Below are 24,189 nucleotides of genomic sequence, written 5' to 3' on the forward strand. Positions count from 1 at the left end.
CGTTTTATGTTATGAAACACAGCTGGCGTTTGTTGAGTGTTGGCCTAATTAAGCATTACTTTCATTATGTGTATGCATACCTAATATGCAGAAGTAATATCACATACTGATAGAGATACGGTGAATTGCAGTTTTTGTGAAACAATTCTACTCGAGGTGGTGAAATTATATTGATGACTAAAAACTCGCAATAATATATGAGGATTTCAACCCGGACAGAGCCGAGGCCAATGTCAAATTTTCTAACTTTCCATGGACAGTATTTCTAAATGTAAATGACATCATCCTATCAACACAAGATTCATATTATTACGTAGAAATATATTACATTGCTGTACCAATAACGCACGGATTATCGTCAATAGGTCTAATGGTGTCATCAGGCCACCGGGCAGCGAAACAATGCGATCACTGTGCCGAAAGTTCCATGGCTTTAATTATTCGTGTCATGCAAACAAAAAGTGTATCGAACATTGCCGGTTCGATCGGCGAGTCTTACTAATTGATTTAATTGACGATCAGGTTTCATTTTGAGATCATCTATTCTGCTATCCTGTTGGGTTACTTGGCGTTAGTTTTACTTGAATTTTATTATAGACTTTTGATTGTAATAGAATATTGTTAAAAATTCTGTCCACATTAACCTCATAGCGACCTATTCATAAATTATCGTTGTTTATTTTCTCCAACAGTTTAACAAAAATATTTTCTAAGTAGATAATTTCTGCTCGCGAGCAGATATAAAAATAAACTGTTGAATATTGATTTAAATGTGGTTGATTATATTTTTAAATGTTGACAAATATTGGTTAAGAGGTCGGCTATCGGTAAACACGTCTTCAGCGACAATTTATTCTCTCGAAACTTATGGAAATTGCACGTGAACTTTTATTGCATTGACATGGATATTTGTGTAAAAAATGGGACTAGGAAATTGGTACACGGTAGCCATTTTTGGCCAAGGGAACGAGTTTGGATCGAATAACGGTCGGGAAGTAAAAAAAGCGATTTCAGTTGTTGTTGTATAATTGGTGACGAGCGTTCGGAATGCAGTCCGATGGAGACGTCCCTAAAGGGAAAATGGGCGACCTTAAAAGGCAGCACAGATGCCTTATATTTAAATGGGGTTTAAATTTTACATTGAATGTAGTCTGCTGCGTATTTTATTGGATTATTACTTTTTGCTCCTCGTTGTCTACGTGAACGGTGTCCAAGATATTATGATTCACCTCGGTTCTATTTCTAAACGATTGTATTCAAAGGTCACATGATTATTTTTTTCCAATTCAACTTGAAACTTGATATCGTATCAAATAGGAATCTTTCCAAATCGTTTGCACAGATATGATCTAATGTATTACGTTTTTCGAGCTATATAATTTAAAGTACAATTATAATGTTCGCACATAGCGGTGACACGGTCTAACGGTGCGGCAATCATAACAGCTGAGGTAACGATGCGCATCAGCCCCGTAACCCAGGAATGTGTGTTAAACTCATCAAACCACTTCTCGGAAGGGCGCTTAATATCCTACACTTTATAACGTAGCTGACTAACCCATAAAAGTACCTTGGAGTAAAACGAGAGCTCTCAACGGCTATTGGAACGCTATCATAGTAATGGCCAACTTTACGGGCTAAAAGGAATAAAGAGCTTTTAAAGTGTAACACTTATATTTCCAATATTCAATTTTCAATAAATATTTTGACCTTAAAAGCGTATATGTCAACCATGAGTGCCCTCTATTACGCATTCAAAATTGTCGATATGGCTAGTCAATAGTACAAAACGTCACGGTGTTATCTCAAGACGTCAGGTAGTATCGGACAGGCGTACATCGCAATAGAACAAACTTGGGTCGCGCAGGTGAGCCGGGAGCTTTTATGGTATCATTGAAAAAACGACAGCTGCCCGTCTCCATATTAGTGCAGTCTTAGCGAAAGGTGGCGTAAGTCACAACCTGCTCTACGTGAGACGATAACCTTACGGGCGAATTACGTCCAACAGAAGCTCAGGTGTAAATTAATTGTGGGCTATGTAACATTATTGATTAGTTTCTGGATGGACCAGTAGGCTTTCGTATTAGAGATCTCTATCGCGTAATCACATCAATCTCCGCTGACGCGCAATTAATTAATTTCATATTGAACATTTTCCAAGCGAGTAGCGGTAAAAGGAAGAAACCATTTTCTGAACCAGCTCGCTTTATAGATCTGGTCGGTTACATGTTTGTCAATTGCGCGTAAAAGTCGTCGTGTGGTTTTATGAGAGCGTATTGAATGCGCGGTTGACGTGTCAGACGGACATAACACTGTTGCGAATCAACGCAAATTTGCGCTTCCTCGTCCGCGCACGCCTGCCGGGAACAGATGGTGCAACTCATGAAATATTGCAGTGCATCCATTATTCATTAATTAACCTACTATCACCGCCCATAACGGGCCATCTTCGCCAGCAGCAGCAGCTCGTAGGATAGCAGAAGACACAAAAACTAGTTATAATCTCAAATGCCATGTCAATGACATGCCGGCGCCGTTGTTCGGTTCGCAGTTTCGAAACGGGTATCACCGTATCACCGCCGATATTATTATAACGCGCTATAAAAATAAAAGTTGCGATATTGTTTATCGAAGATAACGGAATGTCTTTATATGGTAATCTGAATATTTAATGTTCGCCGTTCGCGATATTTTAAATTCGGAATCACAATAAACGCAATTGTTCCAAATGAAAAGTTCCGCATACTTGTGCGACATCAGTTGTTCGAATATGAATAACTCGTAATGTTTCCTTACGCGAATAATTTCTGCATCAATAGTTGCGTAATGCGTAAGCCGTAGGTGCGCTGTAATTGAAAATTGCATTATGGATTAGAGTTATTTGTTGTTTAATCCAAATGGAACTTTCTATGTTTCGCAACGCGACCAAAATTGGATTTGTATAATCAATTATTTAGCGAAGATGAATTATGTTCAATTTTGATGGAATAAATTAATTTGTTTAACAATTTAGAATTCATCATAAAATGTTGCCGGACGTTCTCAGAATTTAATTATTTAGGTTCACTTGGTTCTGCTGCCAAAGACCTTGTTTTTTCTGCTCTGGTCAGTTTTTAGGGTTCCGTAGCCAAAATGGCAAAAACGGAACCCTTATAGTTTCGTCATGTCCGTCTGTCCGTCTGTCCGTCTGTCCGTCTGTCACAGCCGATTTACTCGGAAACTATAAGTACTACAGTGATGAAATTTGATGGGAATATGTGTTGTATGAACCGCTACAAAAATATGACACTAAATAGTAAAAAAAAGAATTGGGGGTGGGGCCCCCCATACATGTAACTGAGGGATGAAATTTTTTTTTTCGATGTACATACCCGTGTGGGGTATCAATGGAAAGGTCTTTTAAAATGATATAAAGTTTTCTAAAAAACATTTTTCTTAAAGTGAACGGTTTTTGAGATATCAGCTCTCAAAGTCGTAAAAAGTATGTCCCCCCCCCTCTATTTTTATAACTACGGGGTATAAAATTCTAAAAAAAATAGAGGTGATGCATGCTAATTAACTCTTTCAACGATTTTTGGTTTGATCAAAGTATCTCTTATAGTTTTTGAGATAGGTTGATTTAACTGTAATTTATTATATTTGCTGCTACGGAACCCTTTGTGCGCGAGCCCGACTCGCACTTGGCCGGTTTTTAATTATAACTTCTTTCACGATTTTCTTGGCCTTGACGAATTAACTAATTTATTACAAGCAAAGTTCACTGTTAAACTCACCAGATTTGACTTTTATTCGATTTAAATAAAACGCATATTTCAGAGAAATTTTAATGTTATAGAGATTTCTAAAATAAATAAAGAGCTATAACTTAAATAAATAACTTTCTATCTTTTGTACAAGTTTAAAATACTGTTATTTTATATAATTTATTCATAAACACATCTGCCAGGATATTTATATGTTTATCACATGATCACATAATATATTTAACCTATTGAATTTTATTTCATTCCTAATATGAGGGAAATTCATTAAAATATAATTATCTAAGAATTTTTACAAAATGTAGTATCTAAATAATAAATAATATTGGGTCAGGTTCACCATCAATTCCTTTATAAAGCCGAGATGTCAAACCGTCATCCTCTGACCCCAATGTTGCCTGAAGGCTGTCTACACTTACATTATCAATCATACTATCGACTGCTCAATTCAAGCTGATTTAACTTCTATTGTGATAGTAATAAAATATACTATCCCGTGCAATATAACGTAACACTTATGTCAAATGGATTAACGAATGAGACATTGATTGAAAATATTTAGCGCAAAGGTCGAATTGAACTACAATGTCGTGCCTAACATTATTTTTATATATGCTTTATATTTCTTGTAGGGACAGGTGTGAAAAATAGATTATTCGATCTAATGATATCAGTGATATAGACCTTGGCATTCCTTAAATGGCTAACTTTCTAAAAATTATAAGTAACTAGCGGTCCGCCCCGGCTTCGCCCGTGGTACATATGAAAAATAGATGTTGGCCGATTCTCAGACTTACCCGATCGATATGCACAGAAAATTTCATGAGAATCGGTCCACCCGTGTCGGAGGAGTATGCAGACTAACATTGTGACACGAGAATTTTATATATAAGAAGATTATCAAACACATGGGCATAGACTATAATTTTAGAAACATAGAATTTTATTACCGTTCTTAAAAATAAATTTATTAATAGCAGTAAATTATAACACGGTCATGGGCTAAACACGTAATCTTGCCAAATGTGCTTTAGAAAATACAAATTTGTCTCAATCTACGCAATAAAATTATTAATTTAAAGTTTGAATACATTTTTACCATTTATGTTTTTTTAATATTTGCAAACGACCATAAATTATGAATCAATTTTTAATCACCATATGTTTCACAATGGAATATATAATCTGTTATATCATGAATTCTTTAGATAATTTTAGTTTTAGGGAAAATAGTATTGTTATTATATTATACGGAGATAGTTTTAATTTAAAAAAACATGACATTGATATAGGATTTCAAAAAATGTTGAAAATTAGTAGTGAGACAAAATGCAAATTTATGTTGTGTACATTGCCATATTTGCCTGGTTTGACACAAAATCAAAACAAATTTATCTATAATATCAATTTAAAATTATATAATTTAACAAATCATCATAGTGATGCATTTATATATTTTGACATAAATTCTTGTATAAAATCTTTTTGTTTGACAAAGAATACAGTGTATCTGCCATCTAGATATAAGAGAGAACTTGCTATGTTAATAGCATATAAAATTATTAACCAGTCTGATACATGTTCAGTAGCAGACCATCGATCTACTATAATTTTATGTAGTAGTAATTATATGTACATCAACCTAGGTTAAGTGTTGATAGACAAACTAGCCCTAAGCTAGATTTAAACTAGTATGTAAGACAACAGCTAAGCAGCCTTTTTCCATTGTACATCAAAATATACAAGGCTTGGCTAGCAAATTGTTAGAAATAGAATTATTTTTAAATCATAATAGAATTAAAATATTTTGTGTAACAGAACATTGGCTTAAACAATGTCAGTTGTTAATAAATATTGATAATTATAAATTAAAAAGTATATACTTTAGGACAAATGCTATTCATGGAGGTTCTCTTATTTTTGTACATAATAGTTTAAAATGCAAGGAACGAACTGACATTGTTAGCCTTTCTGTAGAACGCACCATTGAACTGTCCTGTGTTGAGCTTGAGCGTTACATTATTGTTTGCGTATACAGACCTCCTTCCAGTGACTATAATTTGTTTGAGACAGTCATGGAAGAAATATTAAAGCGTTTAGGCAGGAGTAAAAAGAAGGTAATAGTATGTGGTGATTTTAATATTGATTTACTTTCACACACACAAACGGCAACACGAATAGTTAATTTGTTTCATTCATTTAATCTGTATAAACTTTTTGATGAGCCCACACGAATAACACCTACTTCTGCAACTTGTATTGATAATATATACTGTGATTGCAAATGTTTAGAAAAATATATTCTCAACACGCTAACTTCGGATCACTGTGGCCAGAAAGTAGTTTTTGAATGGGATTGCATACCTACATTTAAAAGAATTAATGTTAGGCCTATAACTAGAAAAGGCATTCATACATTTAGAAATAATATTGATAATAAACTACCTGACCTGAATAATCAATCCTTTCATAAAAATCCTTGTGAAATGTTTACAAATCTTTTTAAGTTCATTCATAGTGAATATGAAAAAATATTTAAAATTAAATCTTTAACTATTACCAAGGATTTACCATTCAGCCAATGGGCAACTCCTAGTATACACAGATGCAGGAACGTTCTTTACGAGTTATATGGTATGAAACAATATAACAAAGACTTGTCGTTTCTTAGTTATGTTAGAAATTATTCAAAAACATTTAAAAAAGTTTGTTTCACTGCCAAGAGTTTGTATATCAGAGACAAAATACGCAACTCTGACAATAAAGTTAAAACGGTTTGGACAATTATTAATGGTGAATTGGGCAAAATCCGATCAAACGATAGTACCATAAAACTTGTCAACTCTGGTAGGGTCATTGACAAAAGTGCTGATGTTGCGCTTGCTTTTGAAGATTTCTTTAGTAGTGTCCCTGCTAGTTTAACTAAGAATTTAAATTCGTCTTCAGCGCTTGCAGAGTCTTTATTGAGGGATCACGTTGCTGAGTGTAACAAACTATTTGAATTGCGACACGTGACTGCTGATGAAATTGTTAAAACCTTTAAAACATTAAATTTAAAAAAAACCTGTGATCTCTGGGGTATGTCTGTAAATTTAGTAAATAATATCATAGAAAACATTGCCAATCAACTAGCGTTTATATTTAATCAGTGTTGCGACTGTGGTATATTCCCTGATTTACTAAAGTTTAGCAAAGTTATTCCTTTATTTAAAAGTGGTGACCAAGAAGACAGTAATAACTATAGGCCCATTTCCATATTACCAACATTGAGCAAAGTCTTCGAGAAACTAATTTTAAACCAATTAAATAGTCATTTTGCATCAAATGGTTTACTGCACGCCAAACAGTATGGTTTCACAAAGGGGCGCTCTACCACTGATGCCGGAGTAGCTCTTTTGTCACATATATACAAAGCATGGGAAAATTCAAAGAATGCTTTGGGGATATTCTGCGACCTTTCTAAGGCTTTCGACTGTGTAGAACATTCCACTCTATTACGGAAACTAAATTTTTATGGTATCAAAGGTTTAGCTCAGGATCTCATAGCTTCATATCTTCAGAACAGGGTACAAACCGTTGTCGTTAATGGAGAGAAATCTCGCGGTGCGCCGATTAACATAGGTGTTCCGCAGGGATCTATCTTAGGACCGTTTTTGTTCTTAGTGTATATTAATGACCTACCTTATTATTTGCAGGATATGTGTGAAATAGTACTGTTTGCAGATGACACCTCATTAATTTTTAATGTGGATAGACATGACACAAATGTTGACGAAGTAAACTCTGCTCTTTTACGCATATCCAATTGGTTTAATGCTAATAATTTACTATTAAATACAAAAAAAACAAATTGTGTAGAATTTATCCTCCCAAATGTAAAAAAGGTGAAAAGGAATATTATTTTAAACGGGGAGGTATTATACCCTGTGGAATCGACTGTTTTTCTTGGTTTGACATTAGATGAGAAGCTCCAATGGGGGGCCCATGTTACCACCACCGCTGCTAAGCTCAGCTCAGCTGCATATGCAGTTAGAAGAATAAGGCATCTCACCGATGAAGAAACGGCTAGATTGGTTTACTTTAGCTACTTTCATAGCATAATGTCCTATGGAATTCTGCTATGGGGCAGGGCTGCAGATATAGAAACTATATTTATATTACAGAAAAGAGCCATACGCTCTGTATATAATTTGCGTGCTCGAGACTCACTAAGAGATCTCTTTAAGAATACTGGTATCCTTACTGTACCGTCGCAGTATATATTTAATAATATTTTATATGTACATAATAACGCTTACTTACACACAAAAGTAGGAGATAGACATTGTTATGACACAAGAAACAGAAATAAAATTGAAATGCCATTATTCCGGCTAGCTAAAGTTAAAAATTCATTTATGGGCCAAGGTATACGCTTTTACAACAGAATTCCTCATAATATTAAAGAGTTAAGTAGTTCTAAATTTAAATCTTATATAAAAAATGTACTTGTCAAGAGAGCCTATTACAGTATTAAGGAATATATGGAAGATAAAAACCCATGGAGCGCGTAAAAACCACAGGACAGTTCTTTGGCATATTATGATAATATAATATTATGATATTATTACATATGTAATTTGTAAAATTGTAAATCTGACATGATTAAAAAGAGCAACTATGGAGTTTCTTGCCGATTCTTCTCCGTAGATACTGCTTTCCGAATCGGTGGTAAATGTTAAAATATGTACTTAATGACGTTTCAAAAGTGCTTCTAGAAGAAGTCTAATTGAATAAATAAATGTTTGAGTTTGAGTTTGAGTTTTGTGACCATTTGTTTCACTAGTTATTAGTGTTTCATTAATTCCATATTTGTCTCGTATTTGTTTCAATACAAATGGCATGTGTGTCCCATTGGCTGTGGCGGTCGTGATTTACAAACAACAATAAATCAATCAGATTTGAGTGCTGAAATGGCCGAGTGATTTGTCCATTCATTCGGGCTCGTGTCACGTGGATACAGGGTTGTCACCTGTGTAATTATTAATTTTAAAATAAGTCGTAATCGCGCAGTATAAAAATCTAAATAGGATTTGGTTGAGCAGGGCTTAATACATTATATTGGACCTTTTATTGTACCAAAAAGTAATTATATTTGAGCCGCTTCATTTCACTAAACTTGTTTGGAAAAGTCATCAAAAAATAACAAAAATTATACTTTAAAATCGCCATAAAAATATATAAGACCCATTTGAATTGTAAAACTAAATTATACAGTCGCATATCCACTGGCCCATTCTTTCTGACAAGTGACAACCCTTATCCAGCCCGCATGTCATGCCGACCGATTCAATGCAATTGAATAAATTGATATAACAAATAGACGCTATGCGAGCGATGCCTGTCGTAAGACGTTAGTCGCTTCTCGAAGAGATGAAAAAACATGCCTGGATATGGGCATTATCTGTTTATAGATTTTGTAGCGTATTATGTTGATTCTTAGATGCATTACAGATGCTTTGAAATTATGTAATAGATTTTTATCAATTTTGTATGTTCTCCTATACATGCTGACATAATAGTGAACAAATAATAAATATGCAAGTTTGAGCTCAATATTCTTTAACTTCAAACATAAATGGGCATTCAATATGTGTTCAAAAATTATTCCAAGTTTGTTTATTATTTATAACATTGAAAATATATTTTTTTAATACTCAAACATCAAACATTAGTTTTGTTAGTGCCAAAAATGATGATGATTAATGTTATTAAATGCAAGTTCATCTATGCTTTAGATTTCTAGAATCTAGAGTCTAGAGATTCATTTGTTCTTGCTTCTATACTAAATCAAATCCATAATAAACATGTGTTACGTTTTGTAATACATAGAATTAATGATATCTTCAAGATATTGAAACAATTATCTCAACAATGAAGTACGCATTATCTTTCGATCTTATGTCATGATCACTTATAACATCGTAACTGGTATTACTAATCATGACGCCATGTGTTGTAGTTCTGAATGTTTGATACAGATATAGTTTATAAACACGGTAATGGTGTCCTACAAAATATGTGTTATAATTTAAATTTTGTTAGAAATATAGAGGTTGGGATAAGAATCGGGAATGATGTAGAAATTTAATGTTGTGAAAGGATAGAAAATAAAGATTTTACAGACATAATTTTAGTAACCTTCTTGGAAATAAGATATGTTACTATAGTTTGTGTTACACAATAATTAAACTATTATTTGAATGTAGTAGTAGTAATAAAAAGCTCTCCTTTTAGTACCTAAATTAAAATCAAAACGTCGTCTGTGTGAACTTCGTTTTTATTTGTAATTATAATTAATATTTTATAGAAGCTTGTTTCCTGTTATTATAATTGTAGTAGACGATAAAACTTCTTCCCTAACATGAATGTTCTCGAATTAAAACATACCTACACATTTATTCTACTTTTCCGTTAGTATTAAGGCGTCTTAAGTAATTGATCACGTGCTATCTTATCTTGATTGATAACCGTGACCTTGAGGGCGATTGGTACTTGAAAGTATTAGGTACTAATTCTCTATCAATCACTTTCATCTGACTCTTCCTGTTGTTTTCTATGAAATACCTCTTAAAACGTATTAAAAGGTTCTTAAAAGTAAGACTTTATACTGAGATTACGGTAAATAATTAACTCGGCCATTAAAACTATTTTTGACATTCACAAATTAATCTTAGTATTAACGTATATTTATGTCGGTACTCTATAATTATATATTCCGCTTTAAATTTCTCACAAATAATTACAAAGGTTCATAAAGAGTACATTAAAACGCAGTTTTATCTCAAAAATTTCATCGCTGTATTGTTGTAGATAGCGGTAGTAGGTACAACAACGTACTGTTAGCACCGCCTACAGGATATAGTGCTGTTCATGTTAATTGTGCCCGAGTGCGTGTAATTTCCGTTGCACTACGGTGTACATTAAAAGGTACAGTATTGTTGACTTTGTATTGATGGTCTAGTAGGTATTGATACGAATCACTCTATGGTTAAATTGTGTGACGTTTTTGGAACGATGTTGATGTTACAATATTTATTCTGTGTATAAATTATATACATATAGGTTGTTCAATAGATAATGTAGTCATATTTACACAAATTCATGTAGGTAACTAACGAATATTTTACTCACAATCTGCAAAGACACAGTCATCCCTGCTTTTGTTATCCCTTCACGTGTTGTTTATGTTTTTACAAAGGGTCTGACTTAGATCCCTTCTCAGAGTTAAGGAGACATGTCCCTTGAATTAAATTTAAGCGTATTTTGGATATCACTTTCTTATGGTTTACCGTTAACTGTAGTTGTGTAAAAGGTTTTAAATTCATTTAACATTAGATAAAATAGAATTTCACATTTTAATAATTTTGATAATGACCAGTATATATCACTTAATTTCTACGAATTCCGACATTTGTTTGAATGTGTCCAAAGCTAAACAAATATCATCAATACACTATCAACATCTATTTATTAAAATAATCATTTTGTAATATACCGATCTGACTGCTACATTTCACCCCAGCTCTATCCAAAGTAACGCGAATATTATAAGGGCATTTCAACCCCTCGCTTTGATCAAAAGCGTGACAATTTATTGGCTATCTTTGCACAATGGTAGAGAAAATTTATTGCGTGATAAAGTCTCTCGCATTCTATGCCATGTCCAAAAGGATTTTGTTAACGGGCATAACAACGTTATTAAAGTATGATCGTAAATTGTATTAATACTTATGGATTAGTTTGACGAAAGCTTATGAAAACTTTCCTTGCGTACAAAACATTTATGTATCGACTGATTTATGAAATTATGGGATGGAAGCTATGTCGTAAAGTTTTTAATGTTTTTTTATGGGAGAAAGGAGATTGTGTTTTGTTTGACTCAATGTGAGTATATTGCTTGAAAGTTGTGACTTTTAAAATATATAATTTAAAACATAATGGTTATTTTTAAGCTGACCATTGGTAATGTACCAATGGTCAGTTGTAAAAAAATAATTTATAATATGAATTAAGTAATTTTATTTTGTCCCTAAGATATTTAATATTTCAAACGGCATGGAAAAGGAACCAATTTCCTATGCTTCTCTTTTTTCTGCCCAGATTTTTAATCATTTTCAAAACCGTATTTTAAATCAGAAACAGAAGATGCCTATAGCGCATAGCACTACTAAAATAAAGAGTCTTCTAAATATATATATTGGTCGTATAAATGTAAGGCTCAATAGGCGCGTTGCAAACAGGGTCAGACGATGCAGCATCATCGATCGAATCCGAGTGCCAAACTGATGGCTGGCCGAGAGGGTGCATGCATGCCTAAATACAGTGCACCCCGCGGGGAAGGGGTCACGTGCGTTTGATGTGTATATCTGGTATACAGGGTGTAGGCGAACGTTCTGGTCGAGGAATTAAATTGTGAATAGAGTGTGTTCTGTGATTGGTTTGGTCTGATTAAATATTTGTAATATGTGGTGCGCTGTTTGCGAGATTGGGCACAGCCCACAGGGAGGTAAATGTTTTGCTCATGGTGTAGTAACTAGTAAGTCTAGGTTACCTCTTCATTCGTCTTAAACTTAAATTCAGACGTATAAAGGTATTACTGTTTCGATCATGAGTTTAATATGCAAGTTCTAGGTACTGTTATTATTGAAAAAACTTAGTTACTTCAATAAATCAGTTTATTTATAGATCAAAGACGCATAATATATTGGGTTTTAATGTTGAAATCCATATATGAATTCATTCAAACATCACCATCATTTTCCTCGTTGACAAATCTGGTAACAAATTGGTCAAAAATGATGACGAATTTCATCAGCGTCATTGTTATAATGCGTAAAGCGTGAGCTCCCGGCGGCCAATTGTTCCAACGCTTTGTTGTTTCGAGGGAAAAATTTTGCGTCGAAATCGCACAATGCACTGCGCAGGCGCCTTTGTTAGCATTGTTACGTAGGGGCAGATTAGATAGGGATGACAAGTAATTGGTTGATTTTTCGCACGATGCTTTTTGTTTTTAAGTTTTTTGATTGTCAAATTATTAATGTTTGATTGTGTTACTCTTGACACAAATAACTTTAATTGTGCCATGCGTTTGTTGTGTTTTCTTGATTTTGAGTCGCAGATTGTGGATGTTTCTCGGAGCACACTGAAATTATTTATGTTGTACTGCTATTTTGTGTACTTATAGAAATATATAATTTGTGCTGTTTTAATCCTTAAAATGTTTTTTTAAATAACAGAGTTTTGACAACCCTTTCTCGTAGCTCAAAACGCGCCCCCATATGAAAAATTAATCTCCCATATTCCCACAGACGGTCGGGCGATCGGTTATTTTTGATTCTGATTTGTGTCTTAAATCCATTTGTCAAGTGGATCGCGATCTAATAATATCTGTTTCATTAGTCAGAAACGGTCCGTGCTTCGTAATGGCCGCTTTTAGATTGTTCCTTGAATTGACCGAGTACATCTTTTTAGGTTAACTAGTTAAGGTTACGTTGATGAGCATGTTATTTGAAGTTAAAAGGATAACGTTAGTACATATTAGATTCGCAAAGCAGAGTGCAAACTTTTGACGCCTCGTATTAATGCTGTTACAATTTTAGTTGTTACTAAAACTAAACTATAAAAACAACCAGGATTGCGATGTTAGGTATTGCGTATAAAAGACTAACAGAACAACAGTTTTATTATCTAATGATACCTACCAAAAATTTGCTAAATACATTTCATATTTTCTTAAAAATTTGTAGTCTAGTATTTTGTTCAAATATAGGAACCATGCAATCTCTAAATACACAGCATACGTAAGGGTTGATGTTCTACATTAGAATCCTAATGCAGAAAAGCATTCAACAGCGTTGTACCACATCTGGCGACCTGACGTCCCGCTGTCTCTAGGGGAATTACCCTTGTACTATAGGTACTATACTACACAGGTACAAACACTTGTATGTGATCCCTTTGTGTGGGTAGAACAAAGCAATTACGGGTAACATGCTTTCATCTTTGGTTCATGATTCAATGGATTATGATATGTATTGTAATCTATTTAGGGTACCTATATTATGTTATAATGTGGTTGTTTGTTTTAGACAGGCAATTTGGCTTCAAACTGTTGTGCTAATTGTGGAATAATTTTAACTAATGACAATTATTTGGTTTCTTTGATCTCTAAATTGAACGATTTAATTAAATTTCATTAAACATGACGTAGAATACTGAATACTATATATGTATATGTACCTATTTAGTTCCCGGTAGATATTCCGTGATTATTATAAGCCAACCTTCTTTTCGTGTCTAGTTTTTAAAATTCTTAGTTAATTACGACTAATTATGTTTAACAAAAACAGTTAAGTACACAATTATTTATTTCTAAATGTAAGATCATTGTATATTGTATTTAACGAAAATGAACTAAATAAGTTCATGGTCAGTAAAATAATTTAACGGATACACATTTCGCCGTGGTACTAAGTACATCTTAGTGGGGTCACAGTTGAGCAGCCACCCTTCGGATGGGATGCCAAACTCGCTTCGTAGGAACTTGCTATACGTGATGCATCACTGCTAGTGATCATAAAATTACTTAATACTCCTGAATTTATAGTTTATTTATTTCTAGATGTAGATTTAACTTGTGAATCGTTAAATTTCATCAAATTGATTAACTTATATTTACTGCAATAAACGCAGTTTCTTTTAAAAATAACAAACGTTCAAACTATCAAAGAAAGATGACGCTTTGGGTATACATGTTTTTTAAATTAATTTTACATTTAAAAACATTGCTCAACTCGTTGCAACACATTTTTGGTAAATAAATATGCATCTGCCATTTAAAACAGTTTGCACACAAATAATTATAAAACATTTTAAAGCCATTTCCGAAGAGTTGGGTTAAAAAAAAAAATATTTTTCCGTTTTGATAATTATTTATCTGTGAAATGACAAACATCTTCACCTCGCCAGTAAAACGGATACTTCCCACTATTCTTACACGTCATATCCGTATTTTTACTCTATACATCACCCCTAACCATTTCTCTGTTCACATTCCGTAACTGCACATGCCTGTGACACCTGTGTTTTGTTCCCACTGATCAGTAGAGCATGAAACATGTGACGGTGTGTTAAATGCATAACTCAAATGAAAAGGAATATTAATTTTTCAATTTTGAATTGTGACTAGAATATCAAGTCAAACGTAATATCAAGCTTCAAAATCCGCATGCAATTTGTAACCCAGTGCTGCCTTGACCCAAATCGTGAGACATGCGACGTGGTCGCGTGCGCCGATTATCTGGCATCGGGAGCACGACAAGTGCAGCTTCTATCATGTCTAATGTCGTAAAGGTCGAGAGGTTGAGAGCTTTTTAATGACTAGAGACTTTTGCAAACGTTTTTGTAATTTTGGGTGTTGGATTGCAGCTTTTAAAAGGAGTTGTAGTTTGTGTAGTTTTGGATTAAATGTAGCAACAATTCGCTATGCTTTTTGCTGCTTTAGTATGCCGTTGCATATTCATAAATTATATAGATAGCTATGTTGAAAAGGTCGTTTGAGAGAGGTTTTATTTAACCATTTAACATTTTACTAGATGATTTCTAATAGATATCAATTCTTTGGTTGCAACATCCTCAAAACTGAAATCTACGAAAATTACATTTCCATTAATTTATACACTACTGTACTACACTTTCACTACACCTAACTTATAGGTAGTAGCTACAGAGAGAAATAATACATGCATATTGTATATACCGTATACCTCGCGCCAGATCCTCTGCATATTTATTGGGCGGGAAGCTGACAGCACAATGGACCGTCTGTTACAAGTGCAGATAATCCTCAGGGCAGCCGCTGATGAAGGGATCTAATGAATTTATATCGATTATAATTTTGTATTGAAAGTTTGGCTTATAGATGGTGATTATGATAAGGGAAATAATATGCTTGGGTCACATAGTCATAAAAGCTATGGATTTTTAAAACCACCATAGATAAAGGTAATATCTGCAATTACGAAATATTTATTGTAGAGTAACATAGACATTGGGAGATGTGAGAAAAATATGAAATGTTGTTGAATCGGGAGACCAACCCACAAGTCTGTAGAAACAGCCATTGCAAATACGATTTAACATTAAAACAGTGTTTTGCAATGACCGCCATTTGTGAGTTATTAGATAATGGTTTGTATCGTTAAAGGTTAACACAGATTTTATCTGCAGCGACAAAAAAGTCCAATATAAGCATTATAAATTACACGTCCAATCATGATTTATTTAACACACAATTTACAATACAATAAAAAGTTGATAAAGGTTATCACTGCACATAGTTGGCCTATATCTATTGTAAAAATAGCGGTATTAAGCCCACGGTTAAATCTTATGAATGAATACGTAACCCGGTGTTATCGGAGCACCTTTAACCGTTCGTTTTATCTGCAGACATTAATTCAGTCGATAAAACTTACGAATGCGGAATTATCTAAGACGTCAGCGGTTTCTTGCATCATAGTAATGGGAGTTTTCGGCCAAAATACAAATGAGCTAAGCTATTGATGAATTATCTAGCGTGGGCGGTTCAGCTTCAATTGGTTGTGATGGCTGAACGCATAAATTTTAATATGAGTGCTAATGTTTATAGTGATTTCCATTTATTGATGAGTATCATGGAAAAGCGTCTGATAATGTAGCTAGGGTAATTTATTAGCGGATAGAGCTGTTATTATCTTGGAATGTTGATATTTCTTTCAAATTCATTGTTTTGAAACGGATGAAGCGATTTTCATTAATTTTGAAGTCGACATATTTTTGTAAACATTTTGAAAATATCTATGTGTGGGACGAATTTTGATAAACAATGCAAGTAGACGTAATTTTTAACGATTCTAAATAATTTGGAAAGGAATAGTAATACCCTAAATTGGGACTTACAATAATAACCACGTCTTACACGCGATACAGGCTTGCTATAGGGCTTCGTGAAACGTCAAGAAATAAGCGTATTTACGTAAATATACAGTAATTATCATATGAGCACGGGGCGTGACTCACGAACTGCTACCGTTCACTCGCACTTTCTGATCATTTTTCACTGTCCATACTATGTGATTATGATAACACAAATTAATTCTGTGTATGTAGGAACTTGGCCTTTTGGTGATATTATTTTTCATCAAATAATGTCATAATTATAGTTTGTAGTATTAAAAGTATTCGTGTCTATTATGTGAGTATTTTTTTAAACAAATATGTATAAAGAAAATCAAAAGTAGAGCCATAAAGGATTACCTAAATCCAATTTAGATGTAATGCTTTAATCTACGTGTATATCAAAATTGTACAACAAAAAGCTTAAAAGATAAGCCCTAAAACGATACCGTATAAAATATTAAAATAATTTTCCAACGCTCCGCTTGTAAATCTTGCTTAATAGATATTAAATATTAAACGGTTTATAAATATTTATTCGTTTTATATTAAATTATGATGAAAAAATATCAGATACATTTTCACGTATTCCGTAAATATATTTTTTTATTGATATACACTATACAGCTTGTTTGGTTGCAAAGCTATCGAATTTATGAATAAATTAAGGATTCCAAAAGCCATATGCATAATTAATTAGTTCTGTCCAGAACAATCTCGCATATAAACAAACAGAATCCAAAGAGCCAATACCCAATACGATATTAAAAATATATTCCACTGCGAAAGCTTACAAATTACATAAGATTAGTTTTTGTTATCCAAAGGAATGAACATCTTGAGCGAGATCGTATCGGCTGTTACGAAACTGTGTGCTCTATCGCATCGGATAGCTCTGGTTGGGAAACGGTACGAGTGATAAACTTTTGGGAGTGTTTTATAAGGATCATTAAACTTCTCTTTATTGGGACAAATTAGTAGCAGACATAATGAAACTGTCAAAGTAAAATTAAGTTGTCAATCGGGATTTTTTTCATAAGTATTATTGCACGTTGCACAACCGTACTTAAATAGATAACTAATGTATTGGAAAATGACGGGTTGAATGGATGTTAATGAATGGATTACCTTAAAAATGGTATATAAATTAGAAAATAAAATAGAAGTAGTCCTGTAGAATTGCATATCCCAGAACATAGCATATCTGATTAAAGATATTAGAAAACTATTAGGCAGTAATCGATCGTTAAATGCAAAGAATAATACATTGATATGAATGTAATTTTCAATCATATACAATGTGTTAAACATCGACACTTTATATACCTACTCATATTAAAATAGTAATAAAAGCTTAGATCTTATAACTTAGGCCAGCTTCCGCGCTCATTGTGAGCGCACACTGACCATTGTCTGCTGTGACTTGCAGTAGAATGCTCTCCTTTTACTTACAGATAGTACAATGCAAATGAAAAACGTCTGAATACAACTCTTAGAATAACTAAAGGTGCCTTGTTTTATACTTCTATTTGAATTGTTTTAAAAGATAGACTACTAGATATTTGTTTTTATTTCTTTGATTAAAACTTGCATGTGATAGTAATCTTGGTCGACATTGACAATATCGTTTTTCAAAAGAGATTCATTAATCTAGATGTTTGAAAGGCGTTTTGAATACATTTCTTTAAATATATTTGATTAAAAATACGTGTCACAAAACTAGACTACATTATTTAAACAAACTGTTTGAACAGTTTTAATATTACGTCGCAAAGATTACGCAAATCATGGTGTTATTCGAATTTATAGTTTCTTCTTAAATTTTACTAAAATATTAAAAATAGTTTTCTGCAAAAATATGGATACTTACAAGTCAAAGATAAATTTTGATGTGCAAGCAACTCGATAGTTTTCCTTTCTAATACAAATAGATCAAACAATCACAAAACAAAAAAGTGCAAAAACAATGTATTGGTTCGTATTCTATCTTTTATATTTATTAAAAAGTATCTTTAATAAACTATCTACTTCGCGAAGAATCCTTGTGATTAGTTGAAATAAGAACCTTGCTCACAGCACTGCTACACATTAATATTTTCTCAATCCTTACAACGAAGACAGACAATTTCATAAACACACCGACGTGTGACGCAACAATGTTCAAGATGCCAACTCTTCTCTGATTCAACTTTTTCATACAAAGATCAAAGTGATATGAAATTGAAATGATTCCGAATAAACGTGTTTTGTTATAATCTGCGTCACGTTTAATTATGTTTTATTGCTTTGGAAATGTTAACGTAGTTTTTCTCGTAATATTTCATTATATGAATATTAATGACTTTATCGTAGGAACTAAAATAGCAGTGTTTATTAATTATACAGAACAGTAACTAGTTTATCGGATGTTTTCGAGTTGGATTGTTGAAATTAGTGGTGTTTATGTTTGTTACAATTTGAAGGTATCATGTTACGTTTATTTTATTAATGTTGTTATTTTGAGGTATACCTGGAAATAATCATAGTTATACCTCGTTCATCTATAAATGAAGTATAATAATTTTACCCATATACATTGAAGTATGAATTGCAGTCTGCAATGATAAATTCTTTTCAATATTTATTGCCGAGTTGGCAACTGACTCAAAGTAATAGACGTTTAATTGCAAATTAAATCGGCATTAAAACGAATTTCCATAAGTATTTTATGACTAACGTATTTCACAATATTCGAGCCTTAAAATCCCAATAGGATATGTGGCAATGTCCAACAAATATCAACCAATTTTAGATAAATATCTTACTTGTTATTCATAAACTTTCACCAAAATAACTGGATGTACGGGTCTTGCATCATTATGTGTTTATGTTGGGCAAAATTGTTTGCTAAATATCACGAGTCACTTGGTTACTTTGTTCTCCAAATGTTATTTTTATTCATATATGGTTGGAGTAAAATTGGCCCCGAATTGGGCGCATTCTTCTCTCACTTCGGTACAACATTACGTGGACGCCGCGCTGTACCTAACTATGAAGTTGATACAATTGAACAATTAATTTTTGATTGCACATAGAGAGATAGATAAATATAATATATGTAATTACTATATTTTTTGTATTTCTAATACCATTAGTATCTACAGATCAGATAGATTACCTTCAGGAGAAAGGTTAGACTGATCAGAACTACGTTTTCAGCGCTACTTGCCCCTAATTCTACTATAGTAAATTTATTCCCTTGTTGAGTTTTAAACAGCTTATTTAGCATTTGGTTGCATCACCATATAAGTCAAAAGCTGACGATGAAAAATGTACTAAGATAAATATAACTGTATACTGTTTATAATTAATTCTAATTAATAACAAACATTCCTACAGTGAATCTCGTTTTATTTGCTGTAATCATTCGGACTTCAATGAGGATTGTAAATTAGCGCTTTGGAGCTTTTAATTGGTGTAACTGACCTTTGGTCAAACATTTTGTTTATTTTGGGTTGTATGCTAAAAAATGTACCTATACGTTTTTCCGCTAAGATATTAAATTACCCAAAATAAATTGTTATTTTTGTTAATGTTACTCGTTGTTTGTTTTAATGTAACTCTGATAGAAAAACATGTTTTGTTTACGAATAGGAACCGAAATTAGCAACAGTGATGCAATAATTAGTAATAGAGCAACATTATAAGAATATAATGACGAATTATTGTGCAGTCACGATAGGGACGTAATCATGATGTAATTCAAGCCGCAGAGTGCAATTTGGAACTTATTTGTGTCTGTTATAGTGAGATTTGCGTGCCCTTTGCTTCGCAGTATTACAGACACGATAATAACAAATTGGATGCGATGTAATTGCACGAATTGATTTGAAAATTAAATTTGATTGACTTATGGTATTGAAAGTGGTTCCATTTGCATTTTCTGCCGAGAACTGCGCGCTTCCGTCTTTCTTTGGTTTAATGGAATGAATACATTAATATATTAGTTGTATGATGATTCAATGTTATAATTTAGCAGTAATTAGATTTATAACACAGAAAAATATAGGTACCTACAAATGTTTGATCATCAATTATGTGTTTATTAATTTGTTTCCTTTTTGTTTCAGGTATGTCCCCATCAATAACTTCAAACTACATTTTACTCAACAATGTAAGTAGCCTTCAATTAATTACCAACAAAAGCTTATAAAAGCAACCGTCTAGTACGTGTATCAAATAGCCCATATAAAGTTCACAATACGTGACACACAAATCAAACGGCTACGAGTGTAGACGGTGTTTTGCAATCACTCGATTTGGTATTTTTATTTGCCTTACTGCTGTGAGTCACGTATTTTTTTCATTAGTATTCTCTACAGTGTGAGATGATTCAGTGTAAAGGTATTAGTTACTAGTGAACTAATGTTGTGGCGCTTTGCCCTTAATTCAATGGTAATTGTTGTGGACTGCGACTTGACGTGACGCCGCTGCTCAATTAGACGCGAGACCTAGTTAGTGACGTCATTATTCATTTATCCTTAAAATGTAAACAAAATTGTTGGTACTGAAAACGTTTAGTAGCTAGTGTTTTAATGTATTGGGTTGAGTTACAATTCATGGGAATGTGCTGTACGAAAGAGCTATATTAATTTTCACATTAGTTGGAATTAGTTTACTGTGTTTGGAAATATGTAGTTAAATTTTATATATTAACAATTTATTAAGTGCTCTAGTATGTAAGAATCGCCATCAATTCGTCATAACATGTCACCTGTTACATTTAATAATTTATAGCCTTGAATTTCACTATTCACCTGCGGTTTTACACTTATTATGAGTTATGGTAATGATGCAGAGAAAGTGTTTCTATAGGGCCTTTCAACGGCTGTCTCCATTGATTAATGAAATCTATTCATGCGTCAAATATTTTCCATTTTTTCATACTGTACTTTGTCGTTAGATCTTGTATGCTGAATAGAACGGATCTTCAATGGTCTAAACTCTAATAGGTTTTTTGAACTGCGCTTAGCAATGGACGTAATTACCGAGATGGTGCCAGATATAAGGAAGCGTAGGTAGACATTTTATTGACTCTTCGTTATTTAGTTTATTTCGATCTGTGGGTGATATTTCGCTTGCTTCCGTCGTTTCTAGATTTAACTCTTTATAGATGTTTAATGGTTGAAATTATTTTCGTATTCTTGAGATTCTAAAAACATTGATGTGATAATAAACAACATCAAATTTAAATTAGGAAGGAATCTAAAATGAAATGTATTACCAACTTTAAATCATGCAATAGATTATGAATAATTTGTGCATAGAGCGATTTCTATGCATCTAAATACTCGCAAATTTAAACGTAGATTTTATACATAAAACAGTTGTTATAAATTACCATGAAATGATGACACGTACATAGGTTTTGTATCCGTGTAAAGAACGAATCTCTACTTAATAATAATTACAGCCATTACTATTCCTATTTAAACCATATCGAAAGTAATCCAGTAAAATCCTCATTTAGAATTAAAGAGTAGTCGTAGAGGCTCTTTGGAACTAGAGATTAGCCGTGCACAAAGCGTCTGAACTAAGTCCCACTAGAATATTCAACAGATTGTGCAACCGGTGTTACGAAGCCGGGATACGCCGTGACGAAGCATTTTAGGGTTTTTTCTATCAATGACTTTAGGCCATGGGATTTATTGGCCAGTGAGAGTTGGTACAGACAAAAACGTGACGGTTTTTCTGTGGGGGATTGCGCGTAGCGTAGTACACGTTTTTATTTGGTTGGACAGTAAGATGCGTAGAAATTATTTACTTCTGCTACAGACGAATTTTCAAAGATTTTCATGTAATATGGGAATATAATAAATAAAAAATATTTTTGCTCAATTTTCAAGAGTGTAATGTTTAACATAGACTAAATTGGTATTTTTAATTTGTGGCGGTTTAAATTTACTCAAAATTATATTATAATTTAATTAATTAAATTAATTTATATTTATTCAATACGTAATAACATTTCACAGTCACAACGACTATAAAGTAAAAGAAAAAGTAAAACATAAAATTATAGAATAATTATTTCGAATTACTGCAGACAATAAATTAGAAACTTCCGCTGTGATGTAATAACTGTACGCAATAATTTTATCTGTTTATCTAAGATGTGCACGGTGCGTTACGAATGTTATATTTTTGATTTGATAGCCACCAAAACTGTATCACACAGTTCTTACCAATTTAAACTTTATACCTCAATGTTAAGTTCCAAATTAGCTTAGCAGTGTTCTCAACAAAATACAGTCAATGAAATAGTACAGTGATCGTGAGTCGTAAATGGTATAAAAAGTGTAAATGAGCATTGTTTATACGCTGTACCTCATTTTATGCTAATTTCTAGTTACACTTCGGAGTTCGTTGATCTTTTAGGTTAGGCTACGATATTAGAGCGTGAAATAAACCATCGGTCAGCAATTGAGAATGGAATAAAGGAACGCATTAATCAAGAAAGAAGCGTTGATAATTCGGTCGGACGGTGAAATTTGCAAATTTTACACGAAGTAACGCAGTTATTTACCATATTCAAACATTAAGAATTTTGCCGGTTTTAAGTTTCTTCTATAATTATAATGTTCCACTGCTGCAATTGCTTTTATAGACAATACTAATTTAAAGTTAATCACCATAATGTCTTTTAATCAAACACTTCAATAAATTGAAACAATAGCATATAATATTTAAAAATATCTGTATCTCTGAGCATGAGCGATAGATATAAAATGATTTATAATTGTGTGTTTATGTACTAGCAGTGAAACCGTGAGCCGTGATTGACATTTATGTGCAATATCGAGGCGCTAACAAACTATCACTGTTTATTAATATTTATTTATTAGTATCAGAACCCGATTTAATATACTTAGTATATCAATTTGCCTTGTACATTGTACAATGTACAACTTACGACTTTAATATTTAATCGCGTACCTACTATTGAATTTTATTTGTAGGTATGTATGTAATATACAACAGCTATAATATATAATTCAATGGGACGGCTGAAGGTTGTATAGTCGGGGATGCTTTGGTTTCGAAGAAATATATTTCCTTCTTCTGAATTATGTAGGTATTTAGAAACGAAAAAGGGCTGATGCGATATTTGATTCACAAATAGTGACACTGAAGATAACGTGTGTCCAGAAAGTAAATAACAAAACAATAATAGTAGTTTTTAAAGCAGAAACAACACTTTAATCATATAATAAATAATAATACAATGTTATGAGATATTACTTCATCGCTACATTTTTCCATAAGTTACGTACAACAAAGTTTTACACGGAACATAATGAAAAACTATATTATGTCGATAATAAAATGCTTTTTTACTATCAATAAACTAAGCAATAAATTGTTTATATTCGAAATATATTCAGGCAATAAAAGGCATAATGTTTGCAAA

General features: G+C 32.8%; 1 protein-coding gene across 9 annotated transcripts in view; it reads left to right on the plus strand.

Moving 5' to 3' along the window:
- LOC149485704 (rho GTPase-activating protein 23-like) overlaps positions 1-24,189 on the plus strand; it is a 336,487-nt gene that overhangs the window by 169,959 nt on the left and 142,339 nt on the right. The gene's annotated exons all lie outside the window — the stretch shown is intronic.

This window comes from Colias philodice, chromosome 9, assembly GCF_061535455.1.
Source record: "Colias philodice isolate Cphi_HAF_F1 chromosome 9, ilColPhil1 Martin Lab GWU primary, whole genome shotgun sequence".
In the NCBI taxonomy this organism is placed as follows: Eukaryota; Metazoa; Arthropoda; class Insecta; order Lepidoptera; family Pieridae; genus Colias; species Colias philodice.